Source organism: Equus caballus, chromosome 9 (assembly GCF_041296265.1).
Source record: "Equus caballus isolate H_3958 breed thoroughbred chromosome 9, TB-T2T, whole genome shotgun sequence".
Taxonomy (NCBI): Eukaryota; Metazoa; Chordata; class Mammalia; order Perissodactyla; family Equidae; genus Equus; species Equus caballus.
Window position 1 is genome coordinate 8,367,195 of NC_091692.1, and position 17,334 is coordinate 8,384,528.

General features: G+C 37.8%; 1 long non-coding RNA gene across 1 annotated transcript in view; it reads right to left on the reverse strand.

The window, feature by feature from the left end:
- Positions 1-14,178, reverse strand: part of LOC111774913 (uncharacterized) — a 30,339-nt gene extending 16,161 nt beyond the window's left edge. Inside the window, exons 1-4 of the long non-coding RNA XR_002810229.2 lie at positions 13,995-14,178; positions 6,992-7,403; positions 5,883-6,047; positions 2,142-2,385 (exon numbers count right to left, since the gene is read on the reverse strand). This is a non-coding gene — a long non-coding RNA (uncharacterized lncRNA). The remainder of the gene's footprint in view (positions 1-2,141; positions 2,386-5,882; positions 6,048-6,991; positions 7,404-13,994) is intronic.
- Between the last annotated feature and the right edge of the window lie 3,156 nt (positions 14,179-17,334).

The following is a 17,334-nucleotide window of genomic DNA, read 5'->3' on the forward strand; positions in this document are numbered from 1 at the left end:
CAATAGCTAAAATATGCAGGTTTCTCCTCTTACCATCACTCCCAGAGACTTACTTGGGGAGTATGTGCTTTCCCTTCTTGCAACTTTAGCCTCTATGAATAGGAATAGGGGTCCTGAAACAGTGGAAGTGGGTGGGAGGTGGGAATGGTGGCTAATGCTTCCATCATGGACATAGTAAGTGTTCTTCTAAACTTAAAGCTATGACTGCAACCTGGTTATTTTGAACTTCCCATGCCAGTAAGAAAGTAATCAAAGAAAGGAGTTTCTATACTACTGGGAGCAATTGGCCCTGAGTTTAATGAAGAGCTAGAATTTCAGGTAAATAATGGGAGCTAAGAGGACTATATCTGGAACTCTAAGGCATATTGGGTACCTCTTGGTGTTCCATGTCCTCTGATAATAGGAGAGGAACCATTGCGTCATCTGTGATCTGACAAAAGCAAGGTCACCAGAGGCTCAGAACTCTAAATGATGACAAAGGAATTGCTGGCAGAGGTGAGAGAAAGATAGAATGGATGAGAGAGAAGGCTGATCATTAAAGTTAATTATGCCCTTGGGACAAACTTCAGGCCAGGTAGACCATAGCTTATTACACTAATCGTCTCATATTGCAGTCAGATTTTCATATGGAGTTTGCTGAGTCCTGGGCCACACGGGACAAAAAATATCACACCATATACAAAAATCAATTCCAGCTGGATTACAAATACAAATGTAAAAAGAAGATATTTAAAGTATTTAGCATAAAAGTAAGTAGAACATCTTTATGATCTTGAAATAGACAAAGAAGGGACACAAAAATCACTATAAAAATATTGATAAATTGGACTATATTAAAATTAAAATGTTATGTTCATCAAAAGATATCATTAAAAGAATGCAAAGGCAAACTGCACAGTAGAATTAGATATGAATCTAATAAACAACTAATTTCTAAAATATATAAGGAACACTATGAATCGATAAGAAAAGGAAAGATAGCGTGGAAAAATGTGCAAAAAGTTTTAATAGACTATTCATAAAAGGGGATATACAAATGGCCAATATAAATGATGAAAAAGTTTTCCTCTGTTAGTCATCAAAGTACATATTTAAACCACAATGTGATACCAGTATACACTCACCAGAGTGGCTAAAAAGAAACAAAACAGAAAAAAACAAACGTTGACAGGCTGTCAAACCAAAACTCTCATATGCTGCTGGTGGGGGTATAAATTGGTATACTACTTTGGGAAAATGGTTAGCAATATCTAAATGTGTGCATATATTCACTAAAAGATGTGTACTGGAATATTCATAAAAGCATTATGTGAAATAGCCCAAATCTGCAAATCCCCAAATCCCCATGAACAATAGAATAGATAAATAATTATTATGTATTCACACAGCTGAATCCAGCAATGAGAATGAATAATCTACAATTGCTTGCAAAGATATAAATAAACCAAACAAACAATGCCGAATGAGAGAAGTCAAACTCTAGAATATATACTATGTGATTTCATGTACATAAAGTACAACAGGCAAAAACAACCTAGGCTGCAGAAATGACAACAGCGTTTCTTTTTGAGAGTGAAGGGATGTAGGCACTACAAATAAAAAGGGCTTCTGGGGTTCTGTTAACATCTTGTTTTTTGAGATGGTTGCTGGTTATGGTTGTGTTCAATTTGCGAAAATTTATTGATCTGTACACTTATTTTCACTTTTGTCTATATATTTTTCAGTGAAAAGTTTAAAGAAACCAAAATTGTAACCTCATTTGTTGTTATAAAGTCAAGGACATCTGGGTTACATGTTTAAAAGATTAGAACCGTTTATAGATAAAACACTAAATTATTAATAATGACAGTGTTTAGGTTGGGTGCTAGGAATGATTTTTCTTTCTATTCGCGTGCATTTAATGAGCAAATATAGCTTCAAAATGTAAAACAGTTTAAGTTGAAATGGATTTTTCATAATGTTAAATTAAATCTGTTTATCATTTATAGTTGTGAGAATACGATTAAAAGAGATTTGGGTAGACTAGCATTATGATAGTTTTTAGTGCCTCCACACGCCTCTAATAGTCGGAGCCATGTTGCTGGTATTTTTTAGTACCAATCCAACAATGAAGGAAAAAGGAAAAAAGAAATATGGCCCACCTGTTTCCTCTTGCTCGTCAGTCATGATGGAGTGTATTTGTAATAGCAGAAGTCAAGATGCCTTGACCACACATTCTTAGCATTCCCTCTCCCTTACTTCCAACATAGTAAGCAGGTTTATCTTTAGTACAGTTCTAATCTTGCACAGTATATTCTAATCCATTTGCTTGTTCATCTTTCTCACTAGTCATTTCCATGGCATCTTTTGAAGTCTAACAAGAATAGTTATCACCTCAGGAAATACCTGTTGATGAGAATAATGTACTGTACTTCTTTTCCAGAAGTAAGAAAAGGCCTAGATAACATCCATCAACATACCATCTCTTCTCTTTTTATTTCCAAAGTACCACAAACAAATTTGCTTGCTGATTCACCAGATTCGGTACTAACTGTTGGGATCCCTACCATAAGGATCTATGCTCCCTCCTCCTGGGTAGTATTCCCATTAATGTGGAATCTGTAAATTGAGTGCCTTTCCCATTTTGGGGCTCTGATATGCTTACTGCCCCTGCGTGTTGCCACTGATTATCAAGCCAATGAATTAAATCTGAAAGTAGAGGAACCCTAGGCAGCAGAGGATGAAGTTGGTAAACATGCACACATTTAAGCATTTGTGATTAATCTCTGTATTCATCAGGGTTTAATAAGGAAAACAGAGACCTCTGTAAGTATCTAAAAGAGAGAGATTTTAATACAGAAAACTAGATGTACAGGGAATGTAGGAGCCTATGGGATCATTAAACCAGAAATAAGCCATAACAGGAAGCCATTGCCACTCCTGGGCTAGAGGATGTGGTTTAAGCTGGACCCAGAGACCAGGGTCACATAGCATCAGTCAGAATCAATGGCTTGTCCAACAGAAGCTAGAGCCATGAAAGACACTGCTGTTGGCAGAGAGGCTGCCCAAGAAAGAGACCATGGATTTTAGAATAAATATATCAAAAACAAACACAATCCCTAAACTAAGATTTTTTTTTTTTTTTTAAGATTTTATTTTTTCCTTTTTCTCCCCAAAGCCCCCCGGTACATAGTTGTGCATTCTTCGCTGTGGGTTCTTCTAGTTGTGGCATGTGGGACGCTGCCTCAGCGTGGTCTGATGAGCAGTGCCATGTCCGCGCCCAGGATTCGAACTAACGAAACACTGGGCCGCCTGCAGCGGAGCGCGCGAACTTAACCACTCAGCCACGGGGCCAGCCCCTCCCTAAACTAAGATTTGTGGAAACATGTAGGGCGAGGCTTGGGCCACACGGTAGCAGAAAGTAGAATGGAGACATGATGAAGAGATGATTTTCCATGTGCATTCACGTTATGTTTGTTCAAGCTACAGTTAATTGAATTACATAATTGAAATAACCAGTGTGACTGGCAAAAACAAATTTAAAGATAAATTCAACTGATATTAAAGTGGCACAATTGAATGGATGGGAACAAAAAGAAGTGAGTATATTAGTCAGCAGCCTACTCCTTGTTGGTGTTCAACATGGCTGGTGCCTCAGCCAGTATGTTTGATAGAGTAGTGGAGAGCGTCAAGGAATTAGCCATGTCAGTTAAATAGGGGTCAAGGGAGAAAGCTTCTACTATATTTGATTCATTCTTGAAAACTCCATGAGGCAGAGACATGTCTCCATTAGTTCATCAAGATAAAGCCAGGGTGTTGCGCAGTCAGTGCATGAAACACAGTGAGTACTCAACAAACGTTTCCAAAATAAATGAACGTGAAAATACATGAACAAGTTTGTAAACACTCTGTTGGCTATTGATCCCATATCCTTCGCATCTGCTTAACTGCTACTGCCTGGAACATTTGTGCTGACCTTCTTGTTCTCTGCCTTGCAAATAATTTCTACAATGCTCTGTAATTGTGTTGGTGATTGTGTTGTTCAAAAAGCTCGAATCCACAAATTAAGTGTCCTCGAGAGCATGATTAAACTCCAAAAAGCAAAATTGCTGAGGAAAATCCATTATTGCTATTTAAACAGCTGAACCATTTTCCAAAAAAGTCATAACACAAATTGCTCTTCTAAAGGGCAAAAATGAAAATTGTTCCTGGTTTACAGAGAGGCTAAGTTACATTTAAAAATTTAGCAAAGCTTAAGGGGGTAAACATAAACTATTCTCTGTATAACTGGGCATTTTAAAGCTTATTTTAAACTTGAAATGATTTAACATGTAAAAATAAATACACATGGAATTTTAGTAAATTTGTTTTGAATAAGAATTAATTAAAAACTGTAATTCAGGGCCAGTCATGTAGTGGTTAAGTTCACACACTCCACTTCAGCAGCCTGGAGTTTGCACGTTCAGATCCTGGGCAAGGACCTGCACACCACTCATCAAGCCACACTGTGGCGGCATCCAACATACAAAGTAGAGGAGGATTGGCACAGGTACTAGCTCAGTGACAATCTTCCTCAAGCAAAAAGAGGGAGATTGGCAATAGATGTTAGCTCAGGGCCAATCTTCCTCACCAAAAAAACAACCACAACCAAAAACCCCCTGTGATTCAGAGAACTGTATTTGGGTTAACATCACAGATAATGATTTTAATTATACTAGTGTCAATGCAAATAATTCATAATCAATCTATAAATCAAAATTGGGGTGAGTTTATTATATCAGCCAGCTTTGAGAACTATAAACCGGGGGCTTCCTTCCCCAAGGAAGGAAGCACTCTGAAGAAGTGGAGTATTCGGAGAGGTTCTATACCATCTTGGAACAAAGAGCATACATCACATATGACAAGAATATCTCTTTTACAAGAGTCATGGGTTGTTTTGCTGGCACAGCAGGTCAGTAGTCACAAGGTGAACATAGCAGCTGATAATTAATCCTTAGTTTCAGGGAAGAGAGGCTTATTCTTAAATAAATGCTGATATAGGGGGAGACAACCTCTCTATCTTTAAGAGCACCATTCTTGGCTTTGGGACACTTAAATGTTTAAAGCAGAAGTACAATGCATGCTCAACAGGCCATATCAGGCCTTTCTGGAAAAACAAGGTCAGGCTGAATTAGTTTTAAACCAAACGGTTCCCTCATGTGCTCCAATATATCCTATTGCTTTTCATTTATTCATCACTAGTGAGAAAAAAAGAGAAAGAAAGCAGGCACAACTTATCAAACACAAAAAATGTAGGGCAACTTGATCTTTCCGCTTGTCCTTTCTATTTTATAATTGTCTATATTTTCTTTCTTACAGTTTTAATTACAAACATATTACATGCCTTTGTTAATAAAACCACAGAAAGAAGTATAAAAAAAAGTTAAGAATCTATGTTCACACACTGGGATAACCACTACTTTGATCCCTGTACATACAAATAAATATCATAAAAGTTATATATAGATGTATACAGTTCTATGTGTGTATATATTCTACAGAAATTTTATAAAAAATGGATCATACTGTATCCATTAACTGGAACTTTGCTTTTACATTTTTACTTAAGATTATATTACAGATATTCCTCCAGGTCAGTATATATAGATGTATTTAATTTTTAAGACCTATTTCTTTTTAAGATAGTATTATTTTACCTACTGAAACAATTAAATCATAAGCATCTAATGCTTGAAACACACGACTGCTAGAATAAAAATTCTTTTGCTTTATGTTATTAGAAATCCAAAACAATAATCTTTCACAAATATTTAATATTCCTAAGTAATTACTTGCAACATTTAACCATATTTACTATTCCAAACATGCAAATATCTATCAAATAATATTAAAATTTTTATTACCTTTAATTCTTATCCCAGAAAACACTAAAAGGATGAATAAATCAATTTTGCTTGGATAAATCAATGCCCATCTCTTGCAAATTTCATTTGTAATTTCCCAGTCATATTATATTCATTTCCCCTGATTGTACAGGTTTCAAAGAGTTTGTTATGAGCTAAAACACACTGAAAGAGGAAAATAAAAGAAAGGCAACAACTAAATTATTTCACAGCACTAACCATAATAATGTCTATAAAATTATGCCACCCACACCTCAAATACATTGGCCAATTATGTCATTTCTGCAGGGATCTCAGTATAATAGCATTCATGGAAGAATTACAATGATAAAATCTGGAAAAATGAAAGTATTGTTTTTTCTTTTCTGTCATAGTTTCATAGAATATATGTTTTTAGCAATCTTCATTTCCTTCTATGACAATTCATGGGGGAATAAAATCCTTTTTCCTGCCCCCACGTACAGATGTAGTATTTGAAATGCTATTTATTCTGTCCTGCATTCCAACAAGTCTTTGAGCCTTAAGGAAGCCAACATAAAGAAAGACATTTTCTTTCCAGAATTTGTCTCTTAAAGTTCTCATGAATAGAGATGAAGCGACAGTAAAGCTTTCAGAGAGCACTTATACTGGATAGAAATGTACTTCATCTGTACTCTAGCTGAGGAGGATGGATGCTTTCACCTTGAGACATCCTTTCATTTTGTCTCTGTGTGGAAGGACATCTCTTGGATAGAGCTACTACAAAAGAAATAGGCAAACAGCCCAAGTCATATTCATTCAGTGCTGATGCCCACATTGATTGTACTGTATCTTCAAATGGGGAGCATCTTTAAAAGAAATTTCAGATCCAAATCAACTGCATTTCTCATGGTGATATAGTCATTGAAAATATCAGAGTAAAATACAAGAGCTACTGACTGTAGCTGTGAGAGCTGTAGTCCATTTTATAAATATCTTTGTCCACAAAATTATATAAGCCTCTCCACCCCACACTCACCTAGGGAATGGAAACAGCCAATTTTAACTCTTGAGTCATAATCTGAAAAGAGATTTACATAATCTATAGAGTCATAATCTGTAAATTCGTTGTCCCAAGAATCAATACCTACCTTTGTATGAATCAGGAAAAACTAACTTTTGCTGCAGTGCCAGACTATCTCCTAAATATCAGGGAAAGTATTATAGGATAATTTCTCACTCATATTAGGTGTCTGTTGTGAATCAAGCTGGTTCTTTGTTCTGGATCGTCCTTATACTGGATTTAGGCTGAAGGCCCACCCTCTGGAATATTGCTCTGTGTCTTCGAGGCTGCTTTTGCATCTAAGACCTCCAGTTGGGTTCAGCCAATGGGAGTGGCAGAAGTAAGGAGCTTTGGAGGATCTTGTGTCAGCAATTCAATTTGCCAGCCAGGATCTTTCATGCTTTATTTCTCCCTCACAACTCATTGGCCAGAAGTAGTACCCGTTGGGCTCCACCCAACTACAGGGTCAGGATTTTCTGTCCTAAGAAGCCACTGAGTGCCTAGAAGGAAGAGAGACAGAAATATTTTTCCTAAATAGCACCAATGAATACTACAATCCACCATGCTGGCCACCAAATACTTACCTCCTCTCCCTCCTTTAGAAACTAAATACCCTGTCCCCAGGGAATCAAATCCAAGACCCCATCCCGGCTTGGCATCAAGCATCTCAGCGTGGTATTTACTAGGCTCTTTGCTAGAGGGTTATGAACAGTAGTTTTACATTAAATGTGTGCTCTTCTTGTCCTGAAGGCCACTGGACTAAAAAGTTATCTGCAACTTTGTACTCAATATTCAGTGGTGGAACCAGGACAGAATTACTGCCATCACCCTCCAAATAATCACAGAATTTTTTGTCTAAGCTTACGGTTTATCTAGCAATACAACTCTAACACTTTGTAGAATTTTTACCTATTTAAGTCAGCCCCATGTGCACAGTTATTTTTTAGTCACAGGTTTTTAGATGTATTTTTCTTTGTTATTTTACCACCTCCCATGCTCTACCTTTTTCCTCTTGCCTTAATTTCAGACTCTTGACCCTTTCAGATTTTGGTTGGAGAGTCACGTGTTTGGTCTTTTTTTCCCCAGGGCCATTTTGTTCAAATGAATAGGTTTCCTGGATACTATAGCCTAATATGGACTTTAGATCTGAGATTCTTTAATCCATTCAGAGATTTTACAACAGGGGTGGCAGCCACACCTTACATTTGAAACTTGCCAGGGAATGAATTCTAATTGGCCTTTATTGTCAAAAGGTGTCTCAGTTTTACCTTTGATCAGTTTTGAATCAGCTGCCTCTTATGAGGCTCTGTGGCTAAAATGCCAAGCTATTCTCTTTAGTTCCCACTTGCAAGGTGGCTAATTTTTTTCTATTCTCCTCTCTCACTTCGTCCCTCCCTGTCAAATATCTCTAGTAATCCACACATCCTTCTACTTTTCTATTTTACAACCTTTTCCTTAAAATTACAAGTGCATTTGGTACATCATCTGCCTGTCAAGTGAATGTAGATGACAGCTTTACCACGTGATTCATCACCAAATAATATGAATTACCATCCTTCCAGCTTCAAATACCAGTTCCCTTACTTTCTACTCCGTCTCCTAAACTAATGACAGATATTTCAATTACTCAGTTATGACAATATGCCAATTATAGGTAACAACATCTGTATTAGTAATTTAGACTAGGTTATGCTGTGATAACAGACAATCCCATAATCTTAGCGGCTTAAGACCATAGTGATTCATTTCTCATTTGTATTACATGCCCATCAAGTGTTAACTGGAAGCTCTGTTTTGATTGTCGTTACTTTACAACTCAGGCTGACAAAGAAGCTACAATCTGGAACATCTCTGAGCCCTGAAGTGTCTTGCACCAACAATTAAATGCTCTGCCCAGGAAATGATATAGATCACTTCTGCTCGCAAGCCATTGTAGAGAACTAGCCACTCTGGCACACCTGTGTTAAATATCTTAATTTACTCCTCCGGACATATTCTGCACACTTCTGCACACTGCTCTGTCTTAGGACTTTCTTGTCCTAGGACTTCCTGTGGGATTCGGCCAATGGGAGCACAAGAAGTGATTGGAAGGCAGGAAGATAATGGATTGATTTATTAATTCACTCAGGTCCTTCCATTCGGGGTCACTGTGGGTAGGCTGTGTTCCTCTACTGAAGCCCCATTTCCAGTCAGGCAGCCCTCTCTGTTCAGCTATCCTCTCTGGGTTCTGGAAACCAGACAACCACGGTCTCTCCTTGTCCCTTCAGGCCTAGGTACAACAGTTCTCTCCTGTTGCTAGCCCTAAGGTTCTGCATTTATTGATTTCTGCAAACTCTGCCACAATCTGCAATAACACTCCTCGATTATTCTGTTTGCCTGTGACATTTTCTTCTCTTCCAGATCTTGACTGATATACTTCTCAACCAAAAGGGAGTCAGGAAGTGCAAGCCAACCAGCTGCCCAGCGAGTAGAGAGCTATAGATATTTAAGTGAGAGCACTAATAACCGCTGGAATGTTCTCTTCATCAAAGCCCCAGTCATGTTCGGGGTGTTTCTATCACTTCAATAATCTGTTCCCACCATAGTGAGATCTGTCAAACCACACATAGGAATAAGATCAGGGCAGAGAGGACAATTCTCAGATTCAATTCCTGAGTAGAGAATAGAGCTCACATTTGATTAGGCGATACAGACTATCATCCCTGCATTTCAGTGTTCGAAGTTTGTCAATATAAACCAAGACTTTGGAGCTCTCTCCTTCACCCTGTCCTCATAAATGCCATTGTCTTAGTGCCCCTACTTCCTCCTTGACTCTGCTTGACCGCATTTTCAAGGTATGTCTTTTAACTTGTCCTTCTGCAACTTAAAAAATTCTCTCCTTACGTAGCCAATTTAAATTTCCAAGTTAAAGAATTTAATAGGTCCAATTAGTCACGATTTTCATTATTTGGACAGAGATTTTCTTACCACATGTTTCTGTTAGCTGTTTTCCAGATACACTCTAGCTGTCGATGAACCTCATGACCTTCCCTGGTCCAATCAGCGCTGGATAAGAGGGCCGTATAAATAGGGCAGAGATCTGTGTGGTTAAAGAATTGTCTGGGACAGATGAGGATCCCCTTATAAGGGTCAGTAGGTGGGCATCCTTCCTGGGGCTGGTCCTCACATTATAACTAAATCTCAGTGATAAACTGACAGACAGAAAGGTTACTGAGTATCAGTCACTCTCATGTTATATAGCATGAAATGAAATAAAATATGAGAACCAGATGACTGAAACAGAGAGTTCTTTTAATAGAATGAAAGTCAAAACAAAAAAGATAAAGAAATGTGGAAACTACAGGGCAATAACCGAGTTTGTGTTGCTTAGGGTAGTGGTTCCTGATTTGGCTCTGGGACCAGCACCGTCAGCATCAACTTCTAGAGAGTCGGTTAGCATTGTAAATTCTCAGCCCCTGCCCTAGAGTAACTGTATCAGAAACTCTAGGAATGGGGCCCCGTAATCTGCTTTAATTCACCTTCTAGCTGATTTCGAAGCATGAAAAAGCTGAGAACACTGCCTGAGCCCAGCGCTTCTCAAAATTTACTGAGCATGTGATCACCTGGATGTCTTGTTAAAACGCAGATTCTGATTTAGTAGGTATGGGATGTGAACCAAGATTCTGCCTGTATAACAAGCTCCCAGGTGAGGCTGATGTTGCTGGACCGTGGGCCACACTTTGAATATCAAGGCTAATTGCCAGCTCCTTCAGAACAGAATACATTTTGTCATTTGTAGTCTTTGTTCAGAATAAGTAATTCTCCTGGTGTTATTGGGAACACCTGTGCACAGACATGTTTGTAGCAGAAAAAGAGGACTTGAAATACCTTCTAAAAGCTTTTGGATCCAAACCCACATGCTGATCTGAGTGAATTTGGCTAATCCAGCAACAACGTTCTCTGGATTCCCCAGTACCTTTTCACGAAAAAGTTCACCTTGCTTACCTTTAAGTAGCCACCTCTTCAATAGGACGCCCTAACTCTGAATCCTAACTTCCAGGCTGAAGACATCATGATGTTCTCCCCCAGACTAGGCATCTGGTTACCCAGCCTGCTATAGCTCTGCTCCTATAGGCAGCTCCCTACTGCCCCCACCGGCCAGTAGGCGGTTACAATCCCAGACCCTCCCTCCCTTCCTCCCTCAAGCTCTCAGTTTTAGTAGAGAAAGCATAGGCAAAATGGTAGGGTAGCTTAAATTGATCTTTAACAATCACTGTTTCCTTTTCCCTCATATAAACTTCCTCTCTACTTCGTCCCTCTTACTGATTGTGCTTTGTTCTTCCCATAGGTGCGCAGAGCACAGAAATGCTCACCTAGACTGGGTCTCATAATTAATCCTTTCTCCTCCAAGACCTCCTCTAGAATTCCATTTCCTTCAAAATCCTTCAGCTTTCTGCCCTAGAGCTATTACGTAATATATTCTCATTAAGGTGACAGCGATTTATAATAATTTATTGTACTTCTCCACATAAAGATAGTTATATTTTAATGAAAAACACCTGTAAAAGGCAAGCCAGTTCTTAAACATTGGTGATCATAAGAATCACCTGGGATGCTAGTTAAAATTGCGGACTCTCGGGTGCGGCCTCAGACGCAGTCTATTGACAACTCGGATGTGGGGCATAGGGTTCCCATGTGGGAATTCCTTCCTGACATCTCTCAGGAAGTATATGTTTTTCCCAAGACTGAGAAAAATCATTCAAAAAATCAGGAACACAGAAAAAGTTACTATAATTCTCCTGCAAGAATTAAGGCTTAACAATGGACATAGAATCTATCCCAGTTCAAAGAAATCCACTGACTCAAGCTGAGCAAGAGCAGGAAACACTGACATTCGGAGCTGAAAGTCAAGGGCAATGATTCTGGGAACCAGGACAGGACAAGGTAAGAGAGAACCAGAATGGTCAGGATCTCATCAGCCAGTCTTGCTTTGAGCTGTTGCCATATTTTGAGTGTGCGTTCATGGCCCTATCTGCTGCTAAGAATGAGTCACTCTTGTAATTAAAATAAAGATTAATGTGTTTATGTATGACATACTTTATACAAATTCTATGAGTGGTATCTCAAGAAATAAGTTTTGGAAGCAAAATTAATCCTTTCTGGCACGTGATTTACTGTACTGCTAATCTGGCTAGGAGATCTAGATATTTTGTCATTTGAATACTACAGAATAATATTCCTTGGAATATTCCAGTATTTTAATATTTGTAATAGGTAAACATAGATGAATGAAAGGAATACGGATTTAACCAAAACCAAACAAATAAAATCAGTGCAAGCAGACAAATTATTTGTCTGGTAAAAGAGGAAAGTAGCTTATATGAGGCATATGTACGTAAAGGCCCAACTTGAAGAAACTTTTGGATGCTCCCTTAACAGTTCAACCAAAATGAAAGAAAATTTTCTGCATGTGGAATATATGTCAAGAAAGAAAAATCAAGACTATCAGACAGGACAATTAATGCTTTGTATGTTTTAAAATTTCATTTTAAAATGATAGTTTTTGAACAATATTTGTGGTATTATCTTACAATTTTCAATGATTTTTATATGATATTTCATGTTAATATTCCCACATTTTAATATTTTAAGTTCCCAAAGTCTATGTCAAGAACAGAGTATTTTTGCATGCTATTGTAATATATAATTTTTCACAATATATTGCTTAGTAATAATAAATAACCATTCATTCATTGTTATATCTTTTTCACAGAAAACCACTGAAACTTTTAGGATAACCAAATCACATAAAAGTGATTTATATATATTATTATGGTCACTCATTATTTAAAAAGACATGAGTAAAATGTTCTGAAAAATACAGAATAATTTCTGATAATGGGAAATCTAATTTCTCATTCCCAAACCCTAGCCCTTTGAAAACACAAGTGGGGCATGGGAATCTGCATCTCTTGCAAGCCTCCTAGGTCATGCTGATGTATGTGTTCTGAGGGGGCAACACTGCCCAGCACTGCCTGGACCCATTGGAGCCACTCCCAGAGCATTTTAGGAGAATAGCTGGAAGGATGGATTAGAGTTAGAGGGGCATCGGGGAGGAGGGCTTCCTGGTTCTTGCAGACATCCTTCAAATAACACCATAGAGATAGCAGCTAAATCAGATTGCTCACATATGGCATGAGGATATTATTGGCTATTTCTATGGTTTATTCTGATCATTAATGTAAATGATACATCAAAGCACCTTAGAATCACGCCTGGCACACAATTCCCTTCCTCCTTTCCCCATCTTGTCTACCTTTTCCTTCCGTGAATCCAGAGTTCTATGGCTATTTGTTAACCACAGATTTAGGACATTAACATTTCTCAATAAATCATTCTGTGGCTGAAGGAATCGACATAAGCCGGAGCGCTGGCAAGAGGAGGGTGGGATGAGAATAGCAATGGTGTCCCCACTGGCACCCACGCAGTATGTGTTGAATGAGACTAGATTGTCTGGGTTGCCTTGCATCTGTTAGAATTCAGCTCACACCTTTGCTATAAACATGGATACTGCATTCCTTACAGCAGTTGCCAGACGGTTTCCAGATTCCTGAAGCGATGGCTCCACAAGCTTGTGCTTTGAGAATTACAGTCATAAACACAGAAAAGCACGGCCATAAACAGTAGTTTAGGAGTCCCGTTTTCTTTATGATCTACGTTAATTGACTTAAGCAAATAATTTATGTTTATGTAAACTGTAAGTGTTCCAAGAGAAAGCATTAAATAAACTAACTTTGCATGAAACACAGCATATCACAGAACATTTAAATCTCAAAATCTTGTGTTTATAAGTCACTGTGTGAATTTTTCTATACATAATTTATAGGGAAGTAGGCAGTGTAATGTAACTGTCAGCTAAATTGTATTAATTACTATATATTCCCTAAATAGAGAGGCAATTAAAAGAAACAGACTACATACATATTTCCACCTCTAATCAGTTTGGCGGCCCACCTCTTAGAGCACTCCTTATCCACAGACCTGAGTCACTAATGTTTTGGAGCATGCTAGATCTTTACTTTCTGAATGCATGTTTATTTCAGAGTACTTACAACACTCCATTCTGTTGGGAACGATGAATCTCTGCAAATGATGCAAGTGTCAGCCTGGCACTTGCAAAGCGATAATTTGAGTTATCTGGGTGTGGACTTATTTTCACAACTGTGTACCCTCACCTGCCTCCTTTGTGGAGGACAGAACTTCAGTTTTGTATCAGTGTGACTGGGACCCACCTGTGCCTTATGCTCAGGAGGTATTCAATAAGTATGCAATGCATGAAAGAATCCATGAGAGTCAGGTGCCCATATTCTTTTGTCAGAGTTCTGGGAAAGTGCTTATAGTTTCCTCTGCAACCGTTCTAGTGTCTCCTACTGTTGACTTGTGTATGACCAAAGTCACTCCCACAGTGAGGGAGCTTTGTCCTTTGTCCTTGGCACTTCTCCAGGTTAAATATCACACAACTTTCAGTTTATCCCCCAAGTGTGTTAAGCCCAGGATGGAGGAATTGGATACTTAGGTACAAATGAGTCAGCACTGGGCAGAGACGCTATCCAGGGCACAACGGAGTGCTGAGTTGGAATCCTGAATCAACACGGAATAATTTTCATATCTATTCAAAATTACATTCATCAAGAAAGCAATTGGCCATCATATGCAAGCTTTTTTGTTCTTTATTTTTACACTTAAAAAATCAAGGTGTGATTTACATGCAGTAAAATTTACCCTTTTAAGTAATGTATAATTCTGCAAATTTTGACAAAACCACCATCATGTAACCACCACAATCAAAACATGGAACAGTTCCTTCACTCCAGAAAATTCCACTATGATGCTTTGTAGTCAACCTCTCCACCTGCCCCCAGTGCCTTGCAACTACCAATCTGTTTTATCTCCCTATAGTTTTACCTTTACAAGAATATCATAAAAATGAAACCACAGTATGCAGCCTCCTGATTCTGGAATTGTGAATAGTCACTGTAAATATCTGTGCACAGATTTGTGTGACACTGTAGGATTTCATTTTGCTTGTAGAAATATCTAGGAGCGGAATTTCTAGGTCTTAGAGTAAGCATGTTGTGTCTACCAAAGTTTTTTCCAAAGTAGCTGTGTTATTTTCTGTTCCCACCACAAGTGCATGAGAATTCCAGTTGCTCCACATCCTACCCAACACTTGATATGGTCCGTCTTTTTAATTTTAGACCTTTTAATAGGTATATAGTGGTATTTCAATGTGGTTTTATTTCTTATTCCCCTAATGACTACTGATGTTGAGCATTTTTCATATGTTTGTTTGATATTTTCTCTGAAGAAGTGTCAGTTTAAACCTTTTACCCATTTTGTATTGGGTTTTTGTCATCATACTGAGTTGCGAGAGCTTTTAAAAAATATTCTACATACAAGTTCTTTCTTAAATATATGATTTTCAAATATATTCTCCCAGTCTATGTCTTATCTTTTCATTCTCTTAACAGTGTCTTTTGAAAAGCAGAAGTACTTTATTTTAATAAAAGGCAATTTATCACATTTTGGTGTCATATATAAGAAATCTCTGCCTAACCCAAAGTCATAAAGGTTTTCTCTGATGTTTTGCTTTAGAAGTTTTATGTTTTTAGATTTTATATTTAGGTCTGTGGTCCATTTTGGGTAAATTTTGGTGTGGAGCGTGGGGTATAGATGAAGTTCATTGTTTCTGCATATGGTTATCTAATTTATCCAGCACTGTTTGTTGAAAAAATAATCCTTTCTCCACTGAATTCCCTTCGTAACTTTGTCAAAAATCAACTAGCCCTATATATGTATAAGTCTATTTCTGGACTCTCAGTTCTAGTCAATAGATCGATTTGTCTATCTTTATGCCGATAACACTCTTGACTGTATACAGTAAGTGTCAACCCACACAAACAGCAACCAGTTTAAGAAGCAAGACATTTATTTGGGATCAAAGAATTGTAATTCAGGGAGCACAGATTCAGGTAGAAACCCAAATAGTATCCCAATTACAGGAGAGGGCCTCAGGATTTTCATGGGAAAAAGGGAGAATGAAGTAAATTGTATTAGAGTTTATTGGTGCCAGATGAAGTCAGAATTGGTTTGTATTTCATAGATTGGCTTGAGATTTGGTCATCAGGCAAAAGGCTAGACTTTCACTTCATTGATTGTTTAGCAATCCAGTCATCAGCAAAGTCCAATTTCATCAGTCCTTACAAACAGGATATTCTTGTCTTTACTGACTTAGAGTGTTGGCAGTTTGGTCCAGTTTGGAAGATAAAGCAAATAAGAAGTGCAAGGCAATTCCTCTGAAATGGCTGTCCAGCTCTATTTTAATATGGCTCCACTCATGTCATCTTTCACGTAAGTCTTGAAAGGAAGATTTTATTATTCTCTTCTTTGCCTCAGAGATTTTCAGTATGTGCAATTAAAATAATTAGAAATCTCTAATATTGGTGAATCACAGTGAGATCTGTTTATTGATTATTGCTCCTACATTCTCTAAAGGAGTCACTGATGACAATGTATATCTGAGTAGTTGATCTTGGTGGATCTTGAAATAAGGAGTAAGAATCCTTGCAGAAAAACAATAACTGAAGCAGTCACAAGTGAACATTTCTATGCTATTAAATATTATCAAAATCAACAATACTATGTCAATTAATGAGTGATCCTAAATATAAGGGAGCAAAATTTGCCACCTCAAAATGTGTTTCTTTCGCTTGAGGATTATTTTAAGCTGATTATTTTTAAGAAACAAAAGACTCAGGAAGAAACTTTGACCTCCTCTTCTAACTGCCTAAAAAGAATTTAGATAGAAGGCCTGTTCCAGGAAGGAGCTGTTACCGTAGATAACTACAGTACAAGATGAACTAGGTGTGGTAGACAGGGAGGAACCCAGCAAGGCCTGTTTGATCAAAGTCCTCTGTGTGTCTCATTGTCTTCAGATGGCCCAACAAACATTTATTTACTAAAGATTAACTCTTTTCATCTTCCAGTAAATTGCATTCTTTCTCTTTGAAGTCCCAGATCTCTGTCCCCTTCTTCTTAGTCCAGAATGGCATATATACCTCATTTTGCCTGACTGTCTTTGGAATTTTTCATATCTATGTGAATTCCCCTTGCACATGTGTTAAATTTTATTTTATCCTGTTAAGCTGCCTTGTGTTATTTTAATTGTTCAACCAGCCATAACATCCAAGAAGGTAAGACAGGAATTTTGTCTTCCCCTACATAAACATGTCAGAGGAAGCGTTCCTCAGTGCACCTGATGACATTAAATCAATTATCTTTTTGTTCAAGCCCAGATTTCTGTCTTTGTCCCCAAGTATTTTTATATAGTCATCTATCCAATATGTACTTGTTTAATGCAAAAGTCTAATTTCTTCATGTATGTTATGTTAC